Here is a 22,680-nt window from a genome sequence, read left to right as displayed (position 1 = left end):
CAGTAGGCTGGCAAAAGGGACTGCCATGAAAGATGCCCAATAAATATGCCAGTTGGCTGTTAAGTTTTCCACTGGAATTACCCCAGTGGGATCGAGGGACTTTCCTGCCAAGCAAAAGCACAGATGTCAATGGAGGAAGCAAGAAAAGTGGATAGCACCTGACACACAAGATTCTCATTTATAGCCTGTCTTTGAGCAACAAATCCCACCAAGGCTCCAGTGATCCACTTATAGGTCTAGCCACAAATATCCACTGAAAAGCCATTCCTCTCTGTCTGTTTGCCTTAGGCAACTTGTTTAAACTCCTTGAATTTCAGTTTTCTCACTTCTAAAATATAGATAAGAGTAACTATGCCACTGGAAATTTTTACTGAGGTGTACCTGTTATCTTGCTTTGTTTCAATGTTATAGAAAGTTGGGAAATTTGAAAGGTAATTTTCCTTTTCCCTGCCATGCTCCTCACTCTCTATATCCAGGTCTTTGTGTTCTGTGCTCCCTGGTCCCTAAGGGAATTAAGTTTCTTTTTAGATTAGGCATCCCTCTCCCCCAAGGCCACCACCACCCAGAGCTTTGTTTGGATGTGGGGGATTGCTGTGGAGAGTCAAGAGGGAATCAAATGGTGGCTGATTTTTAGCCATCTCAGGCGGGGCTGAACCAAATTTGATTTTAAATAAATAAAAGAGTGTGATAACATTTGCATGCCAGGTTGTGGAGGAAGCTCATACACACTCCATCTTTCTATCAGAGTTAATGTAAGAACTGAAATCAGTTAGTGTAGGGACTTCCCTGGTGGCACAGTGGATAAACTCTGCACTCCCAATGCAGGGGGCCGGGGTTCAATCCCTGGTCAGGGAACTAGATCCCACACTCATGCCACAACTAACAGTTCGCATGCCTCAACTAAGGAGCCCGCCTGCGGCAACTAAGACCCCACACAACCAAATAAATAAATAAATATTAAAAAGAAATCAGTTAGTGTACCTGAAATCACCTAGCCCAGTGGCTGACACATAGTCTAGACTCAGTAAATGCTATTTCTCTTTTCTACCTGTTTATTTGTACTTTGTATCCAGAAAATGCCCATCAGCTGAGCCATTTGAAATCCAATTATCTACAGTCTTTAGACCAGCTGTCAGCAAACTGGATTTCTTGTACCCCTAGTGTGCACAGAAACCAGAAACTCTTTAAGGGGTTGAGTGGGGTTAGAGAGATTTAGGGAATTTGTTTCTAGATCCTAAAACTCCGTATTTACTTTTTTCTAAAATTGATCAGCCTGGGGTGGATGTCATTCTAGTTCCCTTTCTCAAACTTTCCTTTTAAAATCATCTTTCTACTGCTTGACGAGAGAAAGGCATACCTCTCACCATTTCCAAATCTTACTATACTGTGTTGCCTGGGGAGAGGGTATCTCATGTAAAACAAAAAGCAGAAATTAGAAAAATATGTGTTGGCAGAGGAGAGCATTTTGTAAAGGGAATTGTGAAAGAGAAATCTAGAAAGGAAAACTTAGGCCCAATCTGGGAGGTTTTCAAATGCCTGGCTGAAGAGCTTTTATAGAAAGCAAGGAGGTTGGTACTGTCTTCTTCATCTTGTAAAAGACTGTCATAGCTCTGATGGTCTTCCTATTGCAACTTTAGCCCTACATTTCCTATGAGGTATTTTGTAAAATATGTAATATATATCTGTATAATATATTATATGTAATATATATTATGTTTATATATTATTAAAAGATATGTGTCCAGTAAAATTTTACTTTTTATGTTGAATAATTATTATCAAACTTTGTAATATATTTATGTTATTTGGAACAGATGTGTACTACTAATAATTTTAATAGCTAACTCAACCTAGAAGAAATTATAAACATAAGAGAATTATGGATATAAGGAATTAAAAACATAAATACATATTGCAGATAACATACATCTTTTTGTTAGAGAGAACTATGATAGGGTGATCAATAAAGCATAATGATATAGTTCATTTAGATAAATTCTACGGGGGCATTCTCTGATGACAAAAAAAAAAAGCAACAATGTAAACGTATGTTAAAGAAGTGTTCATTTACCTATTTTCAAATGGATGGGTATCAAGTCACTGTAGTATTTAGAATTCATTGGACAAATTTATAAAGGGATGCAATAGTTTTGTTTTTAAATGTTATTATTTACAATACACTGGAAATATCACCCTTTGCAATTATTTAAATTTTTGGTGAAAAATTTTAGAGGACAACTTAAAAATGTGTGAATGGGTAGATAGCTTTCAATCTTTTGGGGAGTAAGTAATCCAAAAAGTTTGAAGAGCACTGTTACAGGGAACGTGCAAAATGCAGTTTAGCTAAGGCTGGTGCTTTTCTTACTAACTAAGTTCTTAATAGTTCTTACTCTTAGTTCTTAATAACTAAGAGTAGTTGGGAAGAATCAAGAGCAGTGAAGAAGGGATAATTAGTAGCGCTCATTATACATACGTATAGTATCGTGGATGTACCATAGAGAGGCGCTGGAAGACTGAGAGCTAGAGAGACCTTTGCCGGGCTCAGCGGGAAGTGATTCTGGGAACAAGCGCAGAAAAAACAAAATGGAGACCGTCGTCAGAAAGGTTCAGGTCCGCAAAGATTTGGCCAGATTAGTGGCAGCGAGTTGGTTTGGGACAACAGCTACTGTCAGGACAGGCTTCCTGTGAGATGGGACTTGAACCGGTTCCATCCAGGTCGAGTTGGTGAGTTGGAGTCAGTGCTGGTGGAGAGGAGTCCTGGTGATTTTACTTAGGAGATGCTGAAAGGCTGTTCTTGGCCACTCATCGCTCAACTCCTGTAGAGCAGTGTGTGTGTCTTACACACACAGAAGTAAAAGCACCTCAGAATTTCACACACCAATTAGGAAAAGGTATAAAGTGTTAGTTAGTTGCCATGAATGCTGTGTTTACCAACTGAAGAAAAACCAGGGTCTCTTGGCGATTATAATGGTATCTGTGTAAATACGGATTCACTTTCCAAAGCCAGAGTTCTCTGATCTGCTGAGAAGGTGGAAGCTGTTTTCCATGAAAGTAGTGATCTAGGAGAATCCCTGCAAGATTTCACAGATTATGGCCCTGCAGAGACAATTTCTCAAATGTTAGGATTCAGGTGTTCAGTTGAAGCTTGTTTATCGGATTTGAACCAAATCTAACTAGTCAAATGTAAATCTAAGAACATCTCCAAGACAAAAATAACTCTTCAGATTATCATTTCACATTATCCAAACCCTGATTTCTAATCCATTTTCTCCCTTTTCTTTAGTAGCACAAGTGATTATATGATTTTATTTCTATTTTGTAAATACTGTATGTTTCCCAGCAGCTATTCTTGCCTATGGAGGAAAATCTAGCTTTTAGTCTAGCATGCGGTGGCTTCCATAATTTGCTCCATCCATATTTCTTATTTTATTTTCCATCTTTTCCCTATGTGGAAAAGCAGTTTAATCTGGCTGTTTCACTGCCATCCTGAATATGACTTCAGGATATAGTAGGTACCAGATTAAGATACAAACAAAGATAATAGGAGATAATTTTTGATAGGGCAATCAAGGAAGATTTCATAAAAGAGGTGACATTTGAACTGATCCTTGATATATTGGATTTTCAAGGCATGGGTTTAGAGTGAAATACTGAGCTGTTGGTGAGGGACTAGGTGTGGCCTAGATTTCTAGGACATTTACTCAAACGAAAAATGTGGGAAGCCAGATACTATTTACATTGGTCTTTCCTTATTACATACTGCACCAGTGTGGCAATAATGCCTACATTAGATGTGTGCTTAGGTCTCTGTCCACACATGGAGTTGTGGAGTAGGAACTTCCTGAAATTTGATGCATTAGTAGGCAGAATTTGGTATTGGACTAGTATACTATTTGTGGTTTATTATTATTATTATTATTATTATAGTCATAGAACAACTCCATTCTTATATTTCACCTACAGCACTTTAATATAGGTGTTATCCAGGGGTATCCCTGGACAAAGCAGTGATTAAGGTTTTTATTGTCAATCTGGGATTAAAAAAAAAAAAAAAAAAGACCCTGAATGAGGAATCTGAGAGTGCAGACTCTAGATCTGGCAGTGCCACTGAGTAGCTGGATGCTAATAAAAACAAAATAATAACTTTTCCCAGCCTTAGTTTCCCTACTTGTGAATATATATATATATATAGTAATAATTTCTTCTCCTATTTGTAAGAGTGCAATGAGGATTAAATCTGTTAATATATGTGAAAATATTTCCAAGTAATTAAAAAAATCCCTAAAATGCAAAGGGTCAAATTCCAGGTTTCTTATTCTTTCTGAGGATACAGTTAGGTAACCTGATTGATAATCAGCCATTCAAATGCATTAGGTGGTATAGGCAAAGTCCATGAGAGCTGGGGCTTTTTTTTTTTTTTTTTCTGTTATATTTACAGAACAGTGACTATCACATTGCAAGTACTTGCTGTATATTTATAAAATGAAAGAATGAATGAATGACTGGAGGCATTCAAGGGCCTCCCTCTAGCTGGCTGACCTGGCTGCCAAAGCTCTGTGTCTAGGTGACTGGCTGAGTAGAGTCTGTGAACTGTGTGTTTGCTTAAGGATATCTTGATTCCACCTGGCTTTTCTCCCTGACTATTTTGATAATAGAAATAGCTAACATTGCTTGAGTACCAGATATGTGCTGGGAGCTGTGAGGTACTTTACATGAACCTTTGGTCTTCCTCCCAGCCCTGAAAAGGTGTGTATCCTTATTTTAAACACCAGAAATTCATGCTCAGAAAGGCTAAGTAACTTACTAAAAATCATATAGCTAGCATATCAAGTTGGATAGGCTAGATTATGCTGTGATAATAAACAATCTTTATATCTCAGTGACTTAAAACACAAAGGCTTATCTTTTGCTCGTCTCATGCGCTCATACTGAGGCAGCTGGAGGGCCCCCCTTGCCGTCCTTAGGGGTCCAGGCCACAGAACAGCAACCATCACACATATTGCTGTGCCAGAGGAAAAGATATCTCTAGAGAGTATCACACCAGCAATAAAAGTTGGCCTGTGAGTGACACACAGCCCTTTTTCTCAAAATGCATTGGTCAGGATTAGTCACATGACTCCACCCAAATATAGGCAAACTAGGAAAATGTAGCCCTATCATGTGCTGGAAGACAGAGTGAGACATACTGAGGGTGATGCAAATAACTACCAGAGCTAGTAAGTGGACGACTTGGTTTATGAATTCAAAAATAACCTACTTCAAAATCAGGTTTATATCACAAAACCGCATTGCTTTACTCAACTTACCTAGAGTTTTGGGAATGGGGAATATCCATTCGACTTTCAGCGAGGGTTGTCTTTTTGAGGTAACCCATGCTGAATCTCCCTTGGCTGAGAATAACTCTTCCTTCTCAGTTGTTACACCAGCAAACATGACCCCTTTGTCCTATGGTAGATGAGGCTTGAAAGTCAGACCCTAGTAGGATAGACACTGTCCCTTTCCATGCTGTCTTCTGCTTGCTGTATCTATAGCAGAAATAGTGTCATTAACACCATTTTCTACTCTTCCAGGCCCAGAGCTGCTGGAGTGACTTAGCAGTTGGCAAGGTGTCCCCTGAACTACAGAAGTTGTATATTGGGCCAGAAGCAGACCTGGAAGAAGCTGATGACAAAGGCCTGCCAACAGTGCTGAGACTGTAAGTTAAGATCATTCACATTTCCATCTTTGTAGGCAGCCTGTGATGTGAGTTTAGAGACTGCCCAGCTGAAACCCCTGAATTGGAATTCAAGATCTTTGAAATTAGCCCTGGCTCTATCATCACTAGCTGTGTGACCTTGGGCAATTAATTTAATCTCTCAGAAGTCTGAGTTTCCTCATCTGGAAGAAGAATTCCAGTTCAACATTCTGATTTTTAAGATGAAAACTGCCAATCTGCACATTGTGTGAGTGGCTAACATCTGAATAGCACTTAATATTGTACGAAGCTTTTCTTCAGCTGCCTTGCTGTGCAGACATGATTACCATAATTTTCCCAGTGAATAAACAGTCTTGTAGGATCAGGTGAATTGCCCAAGGTCTCACAATTAATAAATAGCAGAAGTAGGACTTGGACATAAATCTACCGTCTCCAAATTTGGTGTTCTTTTCCCTGGTCTGAATTAGTGACTAGGTAATCCATAGGATGTGAAAAAGAACACAAAAGTAAAGACAATGGATGGCAGAAAGAAAACAGCAGAGGATTTAAATCTTTGAGGATTAACTTTGAATCCAAGCTCTGCCATTTACTGATTTAGAGTCCTAGAAAAGCCATTTTTTTTCCTGTTTCGCAGAAATAGGCAGGGCTGATAGTCACCTCAGAAACACTGGTACAGCCATACTGCTTATTAAAATATTGAAATCCTTCTGTATTATTTGATGACTAGCCATTCCATTTGTCCCCCGCCTTTCAGATCCCCCCCAAAATCCCATGACTGAGCAACAAAAGAGTTAATGTGGGACTCAGCTGGGGGCATTAAGGATCCACTCCATTTCAGGGAGGTATGGTTGGTCCCAAACCATATTGGTTGTTAAATATTTTTAATATCAACAATGATTGGCGATAATAATGATGACATTCTTCCCCACTTCAATGGGCTGCTGTTGAAGATCAGATAATATAAAGCAATGAAGATGACAGATCAGCTATAAACCTTAAAAGCAATGTTTAAAAATGTCATAGCAATGACCTCTGGGGAAAAAAGTTCTATTATACAGAAAATAACGCATAGGATTTTACCTTGGTGAGATTGCTGCCTATTAGTCTATTTAAGACTCTCATATGGTAAAGGAACTTATTTTGCATTTTTAACTTTGAGTTTTCTAATGTTTGGGAATAGAACTCATTTCTCAACCATAAAACACCTATCACATTCTCTGCTGATTTTGTGGATCTTGGTTTTTGACCCTTAACTTACTGTTTTCTATATCTTTACTTATTCTTGGTTTTTGACCCTTAACTTACTGTTTTCTATATCTTTACTTATTCTTTACTTATTCTATGTCTTTCTGTGCAGTGGCTCACATGGTTCCTACCCTAGATGCTGCTTTAGTCCAGGGTTAAAGGCACTCAACTCCCCATGGCAGGTTTATCACAGAGCAGAGGTTGCTAGAGTCCAGCTATCCTAGAATAACAAGAATAAGGCAAATGATAGCATCATCAAAAAACAATGGCAGGAAATATTTACTGAGTGCTCTTTACATGTTGAGGACCCTGCTGAGTGCTGAGCATATTCTACTGATCATGGTGCTTGACTCCATTTTACCCCACGTGATTAGTCTAAGCTGGGGGTCCGCAAACCACAGCCTGCAAGCCATCCAGTCCCTGGCCTGTTTTTGGAGGACCATGAGCTAAGAATATTTTTTACATTTTTATAGGGTTAAAAGAAGAAGAATATGCTACAGAGATGGTGTGTGGCCCACAAAGCCTAAAATTGTCATTATTTTGTCTTTTACAGAAAAGTGCCAATACCACTTTCCTTACTAGTGATTGGATTAAAGTTAGGCATGTGGTCCATTCAAACAACAAATAGTTATTAAGTCCTAACCACTATTTTGAATGTTGGGGATACATCAGTAAGCAAAACAGACAAAAATTCCTGCCCTCGTGTATCTTTATTCTAGTCTTAGTTAATGAGATATAAGTTTGTGGCTGTTTGGTAAAGGTTTCTCACATTTAAGTAGGCAATAGTGAAAAAGATATTCCTTTCTACCTCTAAGTGTTTCTTTCTTTAAATGTGATACTTCTAATTTACGATCATGAGGGGAGCCAGCTCAAGACAGAGTTAACACATCAAAGGGGACAGAAGAGAAAGTCAGAAAGAAATTAATTAAGCTGCTGAGTCAATCAACCTTGAAATCTGCCACACCTAAGACCTACTAATATATAATAAGTTTTCTTTGTTTTAGTTTTCTATGGCATACTTATACACATACGTTACCCAATTTAATCCTTATAACAACCCTATGAAGTACTTATTGTTCTCATTTTGCAGAAGAAGAATGTAAAGATCAGAGAAGTTAATTAATTTCATAGTCCGCAGCTAGTGGAAGAACCATGATGGGAACCCAGGTCTCCCTGGGTCTCTCAGGTCTCTAGTTTCTCTCTCTCATGGAATTTCTAAGCAGTGAGAGTTGTTAGAGGGAAAGGCAGGAAGTCAACATGAGGACAGTTTTTATATCCTGAGCCTGTATATAGGCTGCATTACTGAGTTTCATCCTTTTGCTTAGACCTAGAACAATGTTTCTTGACCCCCATCCCACAATGAGAAGGTAGCATTTTTCCATTTATTGAGAAGTCATTGCCCTTAGACAGTTGTATTAATATATATCAGGAACCAAGCACTGAAATCTCCCAGGAAGGGGCAGATCTATCAATTTCTCTCCATTTTTCCCACCACCTTTTAGATCACTTCTCACTTTGTCTGCTGCAGTAACAGACTCCCACCTGGTCTTTGTTCGGTTCACTGTGGCCTTCTAATCCTCTCTCTACACTGTAACTGGAGGATAAAAACAAATTTCAATATGGTCTGCAAAGTCTGTTCAGCTTCATATTTCCTCAGGCACCCTCCTGCTTTCTCTGTTCCAGCCACACTGGCCTTTATCGGCCATGAGCTTGTGCCTGGAATGATCTTTCTCTTTATGCCCAATAAACACCTATTTGTCTTGTGGATATCTATTCAAGTTTTCCTTTTTCACGAAAGCCTTTTCTGATCTCCCTGACTGGATTGACCCCTATTGTTTGTCCTCATCAGGCCATGTACCTCCCTTCAAAGCACATGGCACAATTGTAGTTTTCCACTAGTTAGTGTGATTATCTGTTTAAGTTATTTACCATGCTGTATTTTATGCTATAGGAGAGCAGTGGCCACATCAGTTACCATTGTAAACCCAGTGCCTGGCACACTGTTGGTGCTCAATAAATATTTGTGGAATGAATGTATATGTATGCATGAAAAGGCATCTTTTATTTTTTCAGGGATCCAAAGCATCAAGGAGAGTTTAGGGCTCAGGTTGTATCAGTCCAAATCCCTGTAGGAAACACACTCGAATCTCAAATGGAGCAATTGAGGAAAGTTTAATTTAGGAACTATTTACACAAGTGTAAATAAGTTAAAGGGAAAGTAACAAGGAATAGTGAAGCATCCTGGGGCTAGCAGCAGTGGGGAGAAGTTGGTACACCTAAAACTGACTGGACAGGGAAAGAAGCAGTTTTGCCCTTAAGAGAATAGTTGTAGCTCTAGAAGAGAGTCAGGGGATAGGTGCTGTGGCTGTTGTAGACAAACCCAGCTAACCTGAAGGACCTCTCCATTGTCCAGTGATGCCAGAGTTATAAGAACAAAAAAACACCATTATCACTAATACTCTTTTCCCTCCTTTGACCTCTATCCAGTGCCTCCCATGCCATTTACCCAGTTGGGTTTACCCAACAGAACGCCAGAGGGTGTAGTCTGTAAAGGCTGCTTTCCAGGGCACAATGCTGAGTAGAAAATGGAGGAAATGGATCTGGCAGGACAAATAAAAAATAGTCATTGGTCATTGGGACAATTCTGTCTCTTGCTTTTCTAAAAGAATTACTGAGACAAATAATGCCAAAGGTAATTTGAAACGTTTTAATTCAATAGACAGAAAGAAATCACGAAAGTTTGAGAGTTATGTAGGTAATCAAAACTACGAAAGTTTTCTTATTGGAAATGCCATGAAAAGTGTAGATTAATGAAGAGGATTTTTAGTTAGACTTGAGATCAAACCACCTCTGTCACTACCTACTTTGGTAGCCTTGGTTTTCTCGTTTATATAGTGAGGATTATAATGCACATCTCATAGGATTATTGTAAGAATCCAAGGTATGGCACATGGTAGGTGCTCATAAAATGGTAACTACTGTGATAAAGGTGTGTAGTTGTTATCTGCTAGGGCCTAGCACTATGATAAAGTCTCTCCTTGGGAGCTTTTGTTGTTGTTAGGCAAGCAAAGCCACCAGGGAAGGAGCAATTAGAGACTAAGTAGGCCAGAGAATAATCAAATATCAATTGCATATTAAGATTCTCAAGAAAGATTCAGGTCACAAGATCTAGCAGATCTGCTGTATAAATGGACCACTCCTCACTCTTAACCCTTCCCCACTCCACCTCCCACCCACACCTCTAGATCTTTGAGGAAACTTCCAGTCCTAAAAGCTAATGCACTGTAGGTCATGAGGATTGTATACATCAGTGAACTACTGAGTCACTCAGCTACGTGCAGTTCAACCACGGGCTACTGAAGCCAATAAAAGCAAGAGCAGTTTAGAACTCCTTAGTGGGTAGTTCTACCTTAAGACAGTAGTGACATCACATCACCCAGCTCAGATGCATTGTGTGAAAGTGACAACTTTTTCCCCACTTAACAAAACCCCTGTTTGCTTACTTGGTGCCAAATGGCTGACATATAAACACTGAAGGACAGATTAAAGACCACATTGTACTTTTCCTTGCCATTGCGTGAAGGGCATTATTTTCCAAGTTGATAAGATCTAGAAGGAAGAATAAGGCACAATGGACTTTTACTTTAACCACTAAACACTCACCTTATCTCATAGAATGCCCGGGGCTCTGTTCTACTACTCTTGGTCACAAAGCTTCTGCCATTAGGAAAAGTAAAGACACTTGACTCAGAATTTGTTTCTAGGGGATTGGAAAGGAGTTAAGAGGAGGGATGAAAAAGCAGAATTAGAGGGCCTGGAGGACAAGCTGGGGGTGACAGTATTTATGCCTGGAGTCCACTGCATGCAATATGATTCTTGCTCTCAAATTGCCTGAGACACACTGACAAAGAGGAACAGACGCCACCAGTGTAGATGAGTCAGAGCATTAGCAACAGAACCAAATGAATCTTCCTTCACACACATAGCCTTCCCTGATGCATCTGTCCTGTGTCGATCTGTGTCTTCTCTGTATTTTCTCCAAACAAGACTAGCAATTCTTCTATTCCCTCCTCTCTTTCCCACTTACATTAATGCCTTGTGTTGTCACAGTTCACTCTTTTTTTTACAGTTCATTTTTGAAATCAAAGTCACATTGGGCCAGGGATTAAAAGGCCTGCTTCTAACTTTAGCTTTGCTGTATATCTTTGAACATGCCCTTTTATTTATTTATTCATTTCTTGTTATTATCATTTTGCAGAACCTTTTTAAATTGAAATATAGTTGATGTACAATATTATGTTAGTTTGACCTTTGCATTCATTATGAAATTGTCACCATGATAAGTCTAGTCACCATCTGTTCCCCATACAAAATTATTACAATATTATTGACCACACTCCTTATGTTGTATGTTATATGATATATATGCCTGTGGCTTATTTATTTTATAACTGGAGGCTTGTTCCTTTTAATTCCCATCACCTCTTTGCCTCCCCCAGCCCCCTTCTCTCTAGCATCTACTCTGTGTCTCTGAGTCTCTTTTCATTTTGTTTTGTTTGTATGTTTGTTTTGTTTTTCATATTCCACATGTAAGTGAGATCATAGGGTATTTTGTCATTCTCCGTTTGACTTATTTCATCTAGCATAATACCCTCTGGATCCATCCACTTTGTTGCAAATGGCAAGATTTCATTCTTTTAATGGCTGAGTAATATTCCATAGGGGAACCTTTCTACTTTGTTTCTCATACACAAAAATGGGTGGTGGGGTTGTAGGAGAATAAAGTAAAATCACCCCAGCTTCTTCCCATTTCTCTGGTGGGTCCTTCACCTACACTCTTACCTTGTACATGACCATCCTGTTTCTGTAGGCCACTTTCTTTTGTGAGTAGCAAAGTGTTGCCAGGAAGAGGCTGGTAGATTTCCTTGTTTTTTACCAGAAATAGAGAGTATATCAGGACTGAAGGACACTACTATGAATAGCTCTCAGCAAAACACTTCCATTATAACAGGGGCATGGTCTCAATGAGGAAATTGACACTTGAAGATATGTCTGTGTATACTTTTTTTGGTTTAGGAAGGGAAAACAACCACATGGGGCTGTTTGCATTGCAGGGAAGAACTCTTCAAGGTCAGAACTGGCTCCAACCTGACTGAGGCTCATTGGCCTATGATTTCTGAGATTGAACAGGCAGCCAAAAAACCAGATCTTTCTTCCTCACAGTCTGGATTCATTATGAAGACACTGTATTAATGAGTAACTGGAATTATAGAAATACAGTACTAGGAAAGACCTATATAATATCCAATCAAGTATTTTCATACTGTGTTCCATGGGGCTCCATCCACAGAGGCACTTTAAGTATTCTGCAAATGTTTGGTTTGAATTTTATTTTTAAAAATGTGGTCAGTTCTTGATTATGATTCTAGTCCTTATTTTGGCTTTCTTTTACAGCCTGTCTTGGAATCCAATTTTCATTAGACCTTACCAATACTAAATAATAAATTAGCTTAATTTCTTTGTCAGGAAATCTCTGAAATAATGATTCCCAAGTCACCTTGGAGAAAGTATACATTCTTGTTGCCAAATATATTTTTGAAAAGGTGCTTCCTTCTTGTGTACCTTGGTAAAATAGCTTTTTGGAAGTCCATCCTCTTTGGTGGGTCCTGAAATCTGGGAAGACCCATTTTGGAGTTAGAGAATGCCTACATAGAATTGGAGTTGGGTAAATCAGAAGGGTGTGTGTGTGTGTGTGTGTGTGTGTGTGTGTGTGTATACAGTAGGGATTTAGTAAGAATACTGACTGTCACAGACAACTAGTTTCATTAAGATAGAATCATACCTCCTGTTTTGGCCCCAAATGGAGTCACCTTGCTTGATCATTCTCATTCATTTATGAATAACATTTGGCAATTTTAAGAAATTTAATCCAGCTTCGAGGCTGAAGTTTTAACTTTACAGAGACTATTGGAAGGGATGTTTCTTATTCTGTAAGGGCCATTCCTAAGGAGGAATTTTTAAAAAATGATTTGGGTATTGGAAATATGGCTAGAATGTGTTTTCACCTTGAGGGATAGGGTTGCCAGATTTCTGAAAAAAGAAAAAAGGGAATGCTTAGTTAAATTTGAATTTCAGGTGAAAAAAGTATTTGTTGTTTATCTAAAATTCGAAAGTAAACGGTGTAATGTTTTTCATGTGATGACACTCTGAGTTGGCTACTTTGTTCTAATATATGTAAAATTCCAGATTTATTAAATTGTAGTCACTACCCCTATAACTCCTTTTTCTAAAGTGCTGAAGTCCTGCAGGACTCAGTGTCAGGAGAAACGTGTGCTGTGTATAGTGCATTGCCACGTCCCATACCTCTGGACCCGAAAAAGCATGACCCCAGGGCAGTGAGAAACAAAGGAGGAAAATCAAGGCTTGGGTCTCTGCGAAGTCTTTCAGGGCTGACCTTGGATGTTTTGCAGCCTTCCAGTGGCCTGGCAGCCTGTCCTGAGTGGTTTAATGTTGAAATTCTTTTAAGTGATTGTGTTAGTTTCCTTTTCATAAACCTTATCTCTTCCTTGGAGTGTGTTTTAGTTTGCCTGGACGGAGCTGAGTATTCATTCTGTTGGCTCCCTGAGTCCTCACGTTGGACTCTGTTTCTGTGGGATTTCATTCTTTGCTTATTTGCTTTAGGAAGAGGCTCACTGATAAAGGAGCACAGCCATATGGGGGCCAGGGGATCCTCTTGTGCAGCTGCCCTCTAGGACCCTGCCTCCTTCTCAGGCTGCAGGGATTTTACTTATAATCATGGAATGCTGAAGCTGAGAAGCACCTTAACATGCTCTAGTATAATGGGGCATGGGAAGTGGTCCCCTTGACACGCTCTCTGAGTAGATTTTTTTTTTTTTAGAGTAGTTTTACTCTTTGTCTGTTATACATTGTTAGTTTCCCTGAAAGATATCATTTGATGAAAGGATTCTGCAGATAGAAATGAGTTATAAGATTCTTTATTATAGCCCCAGCTCATTACAAATAAGGATTCTGGAACCCAGAGAGGTGAAGTGACTTGCCAAAGATAATGTAGCAGGTTAGTAGCAGAAATGGGACATTGAAGCTCAGGTCTTCCAGCTCCCAGATGGTGCTTTATATTCAAGTATACCAAATCCCTAACACTATGATTCAACTATGCACATTTCAGGGGCCAGGAAAGAGTTCCTTGGCTCTTTAGTTCACATGCCTTCCCTGCTTGCTTAAGGAGGGTTGGAGATTGTTTTGATTGTTGCTGGGAGTGGTGGGAAGGTGTGTTAAGGCTTAAAGCAAAAATACCTGGGGGATGGCAGACAGCTATTCTATTCCATCCTATTAGGTAAATCTAGATAGGAGTTTGTTTCCTGAGAAGAATGTTTCATGGAGGAGAGCATAGAACAATCTGGGAACCTACAGTTAGGATAGATGGGTTGCTTTTTGGGTAGAAATGGATTCTAACAGCAGGATGTACCCTGGCACATATCCTTCTCATTTTTCTTTAGCTGGTGTTTTTGGTCTTTCATCACCTCTGGATGTGTGAGAGATATGCAATTCCCTTTTCTTTTTCCTCCTTCTTAGGTGGGCACTTGGCTGAGGTACACTACTTCTGTTCTTGTACTGTGTACTTGCCTTGTTTGTAACCCTTTCCCTGAGGGATTCTCTTTAGTTCTTTTTTAGATCACCCCTCAAATACTCCAGGCAACAATAGAGAATCACTAATACCAGAAATCACAGCCCCAAATATCCCTTATACTTCCCTTATATGTAGAGAAATTTACCATATCACGAGGGAATAGAATAACAAGATGTTTAAGGACCTGGGGTTTAGGTTTAAACAGACCTGGATTAAAGTTCCAGCTCTGACTTTTACTAGCAAGTGACTTTGGGCAGTTATTTTTACCTTTTTGAACTCAAGTTCTTCATATATGAAAGGGATAGGGGTTGGGTGCTAATAATAACTCACACTTCATAGGATTGTTGTGAGGCTTAAATAAGAAATGTATATAAAGTACTTTGAATAGTACCTGGCAAGTGGTAAGCACTCAACTGCTGCTAGTTGCTTTATTATTGTTATAATTATTGATAACTTTATTATTAATCTTCCATAAAAGTGAACTATTTTGGGTCTCCTACACCATGATCTGTGGGTTGGTGTTACTCCTATCTTCATTAAACAAAATATCTTTCAATCAACAATTTGGATTTATGTAAAGAGACTTTTTTTTTGCTGTAATAGAAATAGAGAATAAACCCTTCTAAGTTTAAAAAAAAAAGAAAGAAAAGAAAATCTCTCTCTTAATCAAAACCCTACTTATTTTTAATTGTTTTTTTTTCTTTTTTTTAGTTTATTTTTTATTGAAGTATAGTTGATTTTCTTTCCTTTTTTTTAAATGTTCTTTGGATCATTTATTCTTATACAACAAACATATTTTCTTTTAATAAATATCCCTCTACCACTACTTTATTTTTTTATTATTATATATATATATTTTAATTTTATTTTTTTATACAGCAGGTTCTTATTAGTTATCTATTTTATACATATTAGTGTATATATGTCAATCCCAATCTCCCAATTCATCACGCCACCACCACCACCACCCCCCTTTTAATTGTTTTAACTTATGATTTCTTAAGTTCTGGTTCCAGTTTTACCTCCTTGATGAAATTTTTCACCATTCCACACCACTCCTTTAATTTCCTGATTTACACATTCTCTGGGCAAATGATCTAGAGAGCAATTTATAACATTTTTCACATAAAAAGTCTCTTTTTAAAATTATTTTCCCATGAATGTTATGGTTGAAAGCATATTGTAAAGATAATTTTCTTACTAGGGAAATTTTAAACATTTAAAACATAAAAGTAGTGAAAATAGTATAATGGGTTCCATATACCCATTACCCAACTTCAACAATTATCAGTATTTTGTTAACTTTGTTTTACCCATCTCTCCTGCTCTCCTTTTATTTTGGCCATAATATTGTAAAGCAAATCCCCAGACATCATATAAGTTATAGGTAAATAGTTTGTCATGTATATTCAATTGATGAGGATTTTTTCCTTATAATTACAGTGCCATCAGTCTAACAAAATTAATGATATTTCTTTTATCATTTAACACCCAGTCAATATTCACATTTCTCTGATTACCTCAAAAATACTTTTTTTTAACAGTTGAATCAATAGTTGAATCAAGATTCAAACAAAGCCTACACATTGCATTTGGTTGCTGTGTCTCTTAAGTTTCTTTTAATTGATTAGAGTTCCTCTTCCCTTGCTTCTTAAATAAGTTTTCTAAAAACTCAAAACCTAAACAGAAAAACAAACCAGAGTGCATTTATTATAAAGAAGTCATTTCCCTATATAATAAATAAAACATATGTAACTGTCAGTCACAAGGTCTGGTTAATATAACTAGAATTAACATTCTGAATTGACATCAGTCCAGCTGCAAGCAAAGAAATTTACTATTTTGGTTAATTTGTGCATTTTTATCTTAGAGAATATTTCCATTTGGTCTTTAAAAATACTATAGATGGCTTAAGGAGTTTAGTCCTAAAATCTAAAGTTGGGACTAACTGATATTATTACAGGAAGACAGTTCTTACTTTTAAACACCTAAAATAAAGTGTTTTTCTCAGCAGGCAAACTCCCTTTATATCTGGAGACCCCTGCTCTGTTCTCTCTGATTCTGGTTGATGATTTTGTCCCGCTCTCTGGGTCTCAGTCTTTGTCTTTAGCCTGTTCATTGGCTACTCCCAACTGCATGGACTTTGCCTTCCCCGTGAGCCTGGACAACACAGTGGAGGGGGATGAAGAGAACATCTTGCCTCTCCTGGGGTTGGAAGGAGAGGAGAACATAAAGGCAGTGGAGAAAGAAACATGGAAAGAGTCAGAGACAGAAACCCTTAGAGAGACAGGAACCTGCAGAACTAAGTTAAGAGAAAGGCTGATGAAGAAGGACATTTAGCTTTGGCAGTTGTAGAATTTATGTTATATTTAGACTGAAAGGACAGAGAGTGTTCAGTCCATTTATAAGCCCCCAAATGACCTTAATTTTGAGTAAGAGGTAATATGCAATAATAGCTTGGTCAAAAGAAAAACAACCTGAAAGCAAGTTATTTTACGGTAAAACTAGAAAAAATTTAAAGAATTGGTAACCTCACTTGCTGAAGCCCTTGAAAGCACCTAGAAATTCCACTTCAGTTTCCCCTAGCAGTGGTTCTCAACTGTGGCTGCACATTGGAATCACCGGGGAGCTTTTTAAACTATTGATGCGGGATGCTGTCCCCAACCCTCAGGTTCTGATTTACTCTGGGGTGGGATCCAGGAACCAGTATTTTTAAAAGCTTACCAGGTGATTCTAAATGCACCAGAATTCATGGTGAATTTCTAGAATTCTTACTTCACTATTTTTTCCCCAGTTTCATTAGTATAATTTATTGGGACCCCCTATGTTGTTTCTCTTTGAACATTTTTCTATGGATTCTGCAAGCTCAAATATATTACTTATTTACCTATTTTACTATTTAAAAATTTCTAAGCACACAGTTTATAACATAACCATGTTATGCTGTTGCTTTTTCCTAATAATGGAAAACTAAGTATGTAATTAAGTATATGACAGTCACAGATCACTTTATGAAGGGATTCTGAACTAAATAATAGCTAACAGGAAAATATACAAGGGGCATTTATGGGAACTTTGAAAAAGTAGTTATAAAACCATCTTTAGGGATTTCTTGTTAAAATTTGTTTTGCTGTCTAAATGTGAACTTTCTGCTTTTTTGAGGTTTGGTTATATTTTTAGTTAATTATGTTATAAATTCATTATTAGTATCAAAATTATCATTAAAATGTGCTAAAAAGATATTGATTGAGGACTCCCTATATAGACTCAATGTGACTAGCAGATGTAGTTGGTTTAAATAAAATCTAAGGTATTTTTGCTCTTTAGTCATTTACAATCTAATTAGGAAAAAAGAAAACTACACATGAATTTATGAGAAAACAGTGAGTAGTGATTAAATGACATACTGTGTCATACAGTCACTACTTAGGTACAGAATCTATTAATATGAGCTGAAGTAGTCTATCTTGTGGTAGCTGATAGAGTTATTAAATTACTATTCCAGTATCTTCCCAGACTAGCTATTTGGTTAAAGGTCAAATTCCCCCTGTCACATATTAGAAATTCCGTCTATAATCTTTATTTGAACATTTTCCTGCCTTTCTCAATAATGTAATCCCACCCTAACCACCCACCAGAGAAAACAACATAGGATTCTTTTGTGTGGTGATGGCCTTTTGAGAACAAAAGAACATGACATATGCAATTAAGCTGAATATTTGGATGTCTGCATGATGCTGTAATTGTGGTCCTTTGGACAAGAATTGCATGCATCCACCTTGGGAGTCACCATACCAGTCCAAGGTGAAGCAATCTTTGGACTTTAAAACCAGTGTTCTTGGCAGGATTCTGTTTTTGAAGGGAAAAAAGCACCTGAGAAGGAGGGGTGTGTACATACAGAAGTGGTAGGGGCAAATTTTACAGATAGGACAGCAGTTCCGAGGAGCTCTGTCCTAATAACACTGAGTGAAGGATGAAGTCTCTGTATTTCAGCTTTTTAAATTATGTAAGAGAGATGAACTGCAGAAACTAGCATCTGGTACCTACGGAGTCAGCTGCTATGTTACAACACTTGATGTCTTTTATTCACCAGGGCAGACCAGATTGTAGAAGCAAGCTATGCCAAAGCCCAAATGGCTTAAAACAACAAAGGAGTATTTATTGTTCCCACTACATGTCTACCATGGGTCAGCAGAGGGCTTTGTTATGCAACACGATTGTCCTCACTCTGGGAGTTGACAGAGCAGGCACCATTTGGAACATTGCTGGTCAAAGTGGCTGAAGGAGAAAAAATCAACTCTGTAGGATCTAGCATCTGCATTAGTCTTTGGCTTGAAAGTAACACAAACCAATCTTGAGAGTTTAGGGTTTAATCAAGTTTTATAAGAAAAAAACTCTATTGAGATAAATACAAAATCTTATATTTAGGACCTCAAATCCACTTGCCTAGAATGAGGGTGTGTGCAGAAAGGACTGAGGACTCAATATGAATGAGCCAGGAGTGTTACATGACAGCCAAAAAAGCTAAGATGATTTTTGGGTTCAAGTAATAACATCTATAGCAGAATTGGTCCATAGTAGTTCTACTATACTCCCTAGTGGTTAGACCATTCCAGAAGTATCTAGTCAGATTTGGTATCATACTTGGAGAGAGATGTTCATAAAGAGAAATGAGTCGAGATAAAAACAGGAGGGTCAAAGTTGACAAAAACTGTAATAGGAATGGTTGAAGAAACTGATGTTATTTTATTGATACCTAGGTAAGAGAAGACAGAGAGGTGACATCCAAGCTGCCTCTAAGAATGTAGAGAAGGGATTCAGCCTATTTCTATGTATAAGAGAGAGTAGAAAGGGACTTATGAATGGAAGTTAAATGGAGGAGGATTTCAACTCAGTATTTTTTTTAAATATTTATTTTTATTTATTTATTTGTTTGGTTGCACTGGTCTTAGTTGCAGCAAGCGTGCTCCTTAGTTGTGGCTCGTGGGTTCCTTAGTTGCAGCTCACTGGCTTCTTCATCGCGGCTCGCCGCCTCCTTAGTTGTGGCTTGAGAACTCTTAGTTGCATCATGCATGTGAGATCTGGTTCCCTGACCAGGGATCGAACCTGGGCCCCCTGCATTGGGAACGTGGAGTCTTAACCACTGCGCCACCAGGGAAGTCTCTCAACTCAGTATTGAGAACTTAATAGTAATTAGAACTCTCCAACAATAGCACAGACTGTAGGGTGCAGTCCCTAGCCCTGTGAGAGGTTCCAACTGAACATGATTTGTTATTGGAGATAACCCCATGTTGTCTCTGATTGAATTTTATTCCTGTATGGTTGACTGAGTTTCTGTTTCATACAGTTAGGAGGCTATTTGAATCTTATTTGGAATTTTTTAGACTGATAGTTGGTCTTTGAAAAATGTTTTTGATAAATAAAATGAATTTTTGAAAATCTCTTTCAGGGATCATTAAATGACATATGTTAGAGTCAGACTGACATGTACCCATATCCTAGCCTCCTCCCTTACAAGCTTTGTGACCTTGGCAATTTAGTTACTTAACGTCTCCTAGCCTAACTATGTGTCTCTGTAAAATGGGGTTAATAATGTTGCTAGAAGATTAAATTAAACGAGCTAATGCACATAAAGAGCTTGGCACGGAGTATAGGAGGCTATTGCTGTTATTAATCCTCTTTGGCTTTTGTTTGACCAAGGCTAATGTGGTACTTAGTAAAGGCTTTTAGATTCTTAGTCACAGCTTCTTTTCACTGTTTCTCTTGAGTTACTAAAGGTTTCAGGGTCAAGTAAAATATACTAATGACTTTAATATTCCTCCATTCATTCACTTTCCTCACACTCAAATATTCTAGAGTCAGGTTTTCTGATGACTTCTGTAGCTGTCATTACTGGCTCTCTGCAGAGTAAAACCCGTTGTACTGCAGCATCCAAATGGCCAAGTGGTCTTTGAACAACTGCTCCTCTTGCTCCGTGCACACTTCAGATTTGGGAGCCATAGGCCTGCTCGTGTGTAATGCCCCTTTTTAAGTTTTTCCTCACATTTGAAGGCTTTTTAGTTTTTCTTTGACCATTATCTAGAGTGAGGCTCAGATAATCCTATTAACTTGGCCTTTCCATTAGGCCACAGAAAACTCAAAGAAATCTCATCTAAAACCCCTTTTTGGGGAAAACAATCTTTAGAAACAATGACATTTGCCAGCATTGAAATTTGTGCTTTTTATGGCTCATTTTACCCCTGGCATTGACCAAAAGAGTTGTTACACCCACGAGTCTTTTGGAAGCAATTCGCCTTAAAAGTCCTGCATTAGGTTAAAATATGAATAATCATATTGTGTGCATGTTCTATTTTGCAGTGTTTTGCTGCAAAAACCAATTTTTAAAGGCATATTTCTGTACATAGATAGCAGGCTTGCATCCAGCTTTCTTACCTGTTCTGCTTAGGTGCCAGCTTGTCTCTATTTCTCATTGGGTCCAAACTGATGGCTTTATTCCTAAGGTTTGTAAGCAATTAATTCTCTACTTCTCCACAGGGACTAGTGAAACCCAACTAACATTGTGATACGGAGAAGCATGAGGCCTTCGGAATTTATGAATCATAGCAATCAAATCTGGAAATAGTCATGTAGCCCTTTGCCTGAAAACACATTATTGAGAATTCAGTTTATGGTTATTGCTCTTCCTTAGTGCCAGTTTGATTGTAAGTCCGTTAAACACTGCTTACGCAGCCATTGTGTGAAGAGACAGATGCTGGCAGACACTCCAGTGCTACAGACATTTATTACTAAGCTGAGCAAACATTTCCATAAATGTTCAGGGTTTTCTTCCTCCAGAACAGTCCTCAAAGGGCCTTTTACGCTTGGCATTCCCACTCACTCACACAGTCATCAGCACTCCCTTGACTAATTGGTGTTAAAGTGATGATGGGGGCACGTTTTCAGTTTTTTGGGGAGGGATTTACAGTCTTTGCAGATGGATTTCTTTAGGCTAATCTTAGTGTTTCTTACTTGAGGTTACTGTGCTGATTTTTATAACTGGATTACTCTAATTTTTAGAATGGGGGAAAATATTAAGATATTTGAATTTCTCACTCTGTATGGATGCTCTTATATGCAAGAGTGAATTGCTAGAGAGAGAAATTCAGGTAACTTAATATTAGAAACTTTCAAATGAAAGTTATTTAAAGTGTTAGGTTTCTACTTCATTTATAAAGTAAGACTGATAATGGCACTATCTCAAAGAGCTGTTGTGAAGTTCCAAGGAGATTGTGCATTAAGCGTTTAACTCAGTGCCCGTGGCGTTGTGAGTGGGTGAGTATTTGTCCCTCCTCAGCTGTGAGACAGAAGGTGTATTGTTTCCTGAACTTTATAGGTGAGGAAACTAAAGCTCCCAGAGGATTAACAGGGACTTCTAAGGTCATATGACTAATGTATGACTGAGAGTGGGATTTCATTCTGAGATTCTTAACTCCTAGCTCAGTGCTCTTTCACTATATGAAGGTCCAGGAGGGAATTAGTTAGGTGGATTACTTGACACAGTTTTAAGCAGTAATTTTTCCTTATTCTTCATTAGAATCACCTATAAAACTGTAGAACCATGTAGATGCTTTGGTTCCAACAATGGAGATTCTAATGCAGTAGATCTGATACGGAGCCTGGAATTTGTAGTTACAAACTCTCTAGGTGCTGTCGATGTGCTGCCTCTCCTTCATTCTCTATTGTTTAATATTTCTGGAACTCCTTTTGGATGCATGTTGGAGTTTTTCCTTCTATCCTTTATATCTATTCACTTTCACCTTTTTCCTTCTTCAAATCTCTGTGCTGCATTGTTGGTGTCCCACATATTCCCTTCTTTTTCAAGTTTGTTTTGTTGGTGTTCCATATATGCTTTTATCTACATTGTGTGATATTTGGCTGTCCATTCATATTTTACTGAAATACTCTAAAAAGTTCTGTGGATGTGGAATGGGCTTGTCAAAATACAAGTCACTGTAGAATGATCAGGGGAGAGCCTGACCATTTTTGCAAGTACTTTTTCTTTGACTCTTAGTATTAAGAGGACGTTACTTGGATCTTTCCTTTGGAGTGGTTT

This window comes from Eubalaena glacialis, chromosome 4, assembly GCF_028564815.1.
Source record: "Eubalaena glacialis isolate mEubGla1 chromosome 4, mEubGla1.1.hap2.+ XY, whole genome shotgun sequence".
Taxonomy (NCBI): domain Eukaryota; kingdom Metazoa; phylum Chordata; class Mammalia; order Artiodactyla; family Balaenidae; genus Eubalaena; species Eubalaena glacialis.
This window is presented reverse-complemented; position numbering follows the sequence as displayed.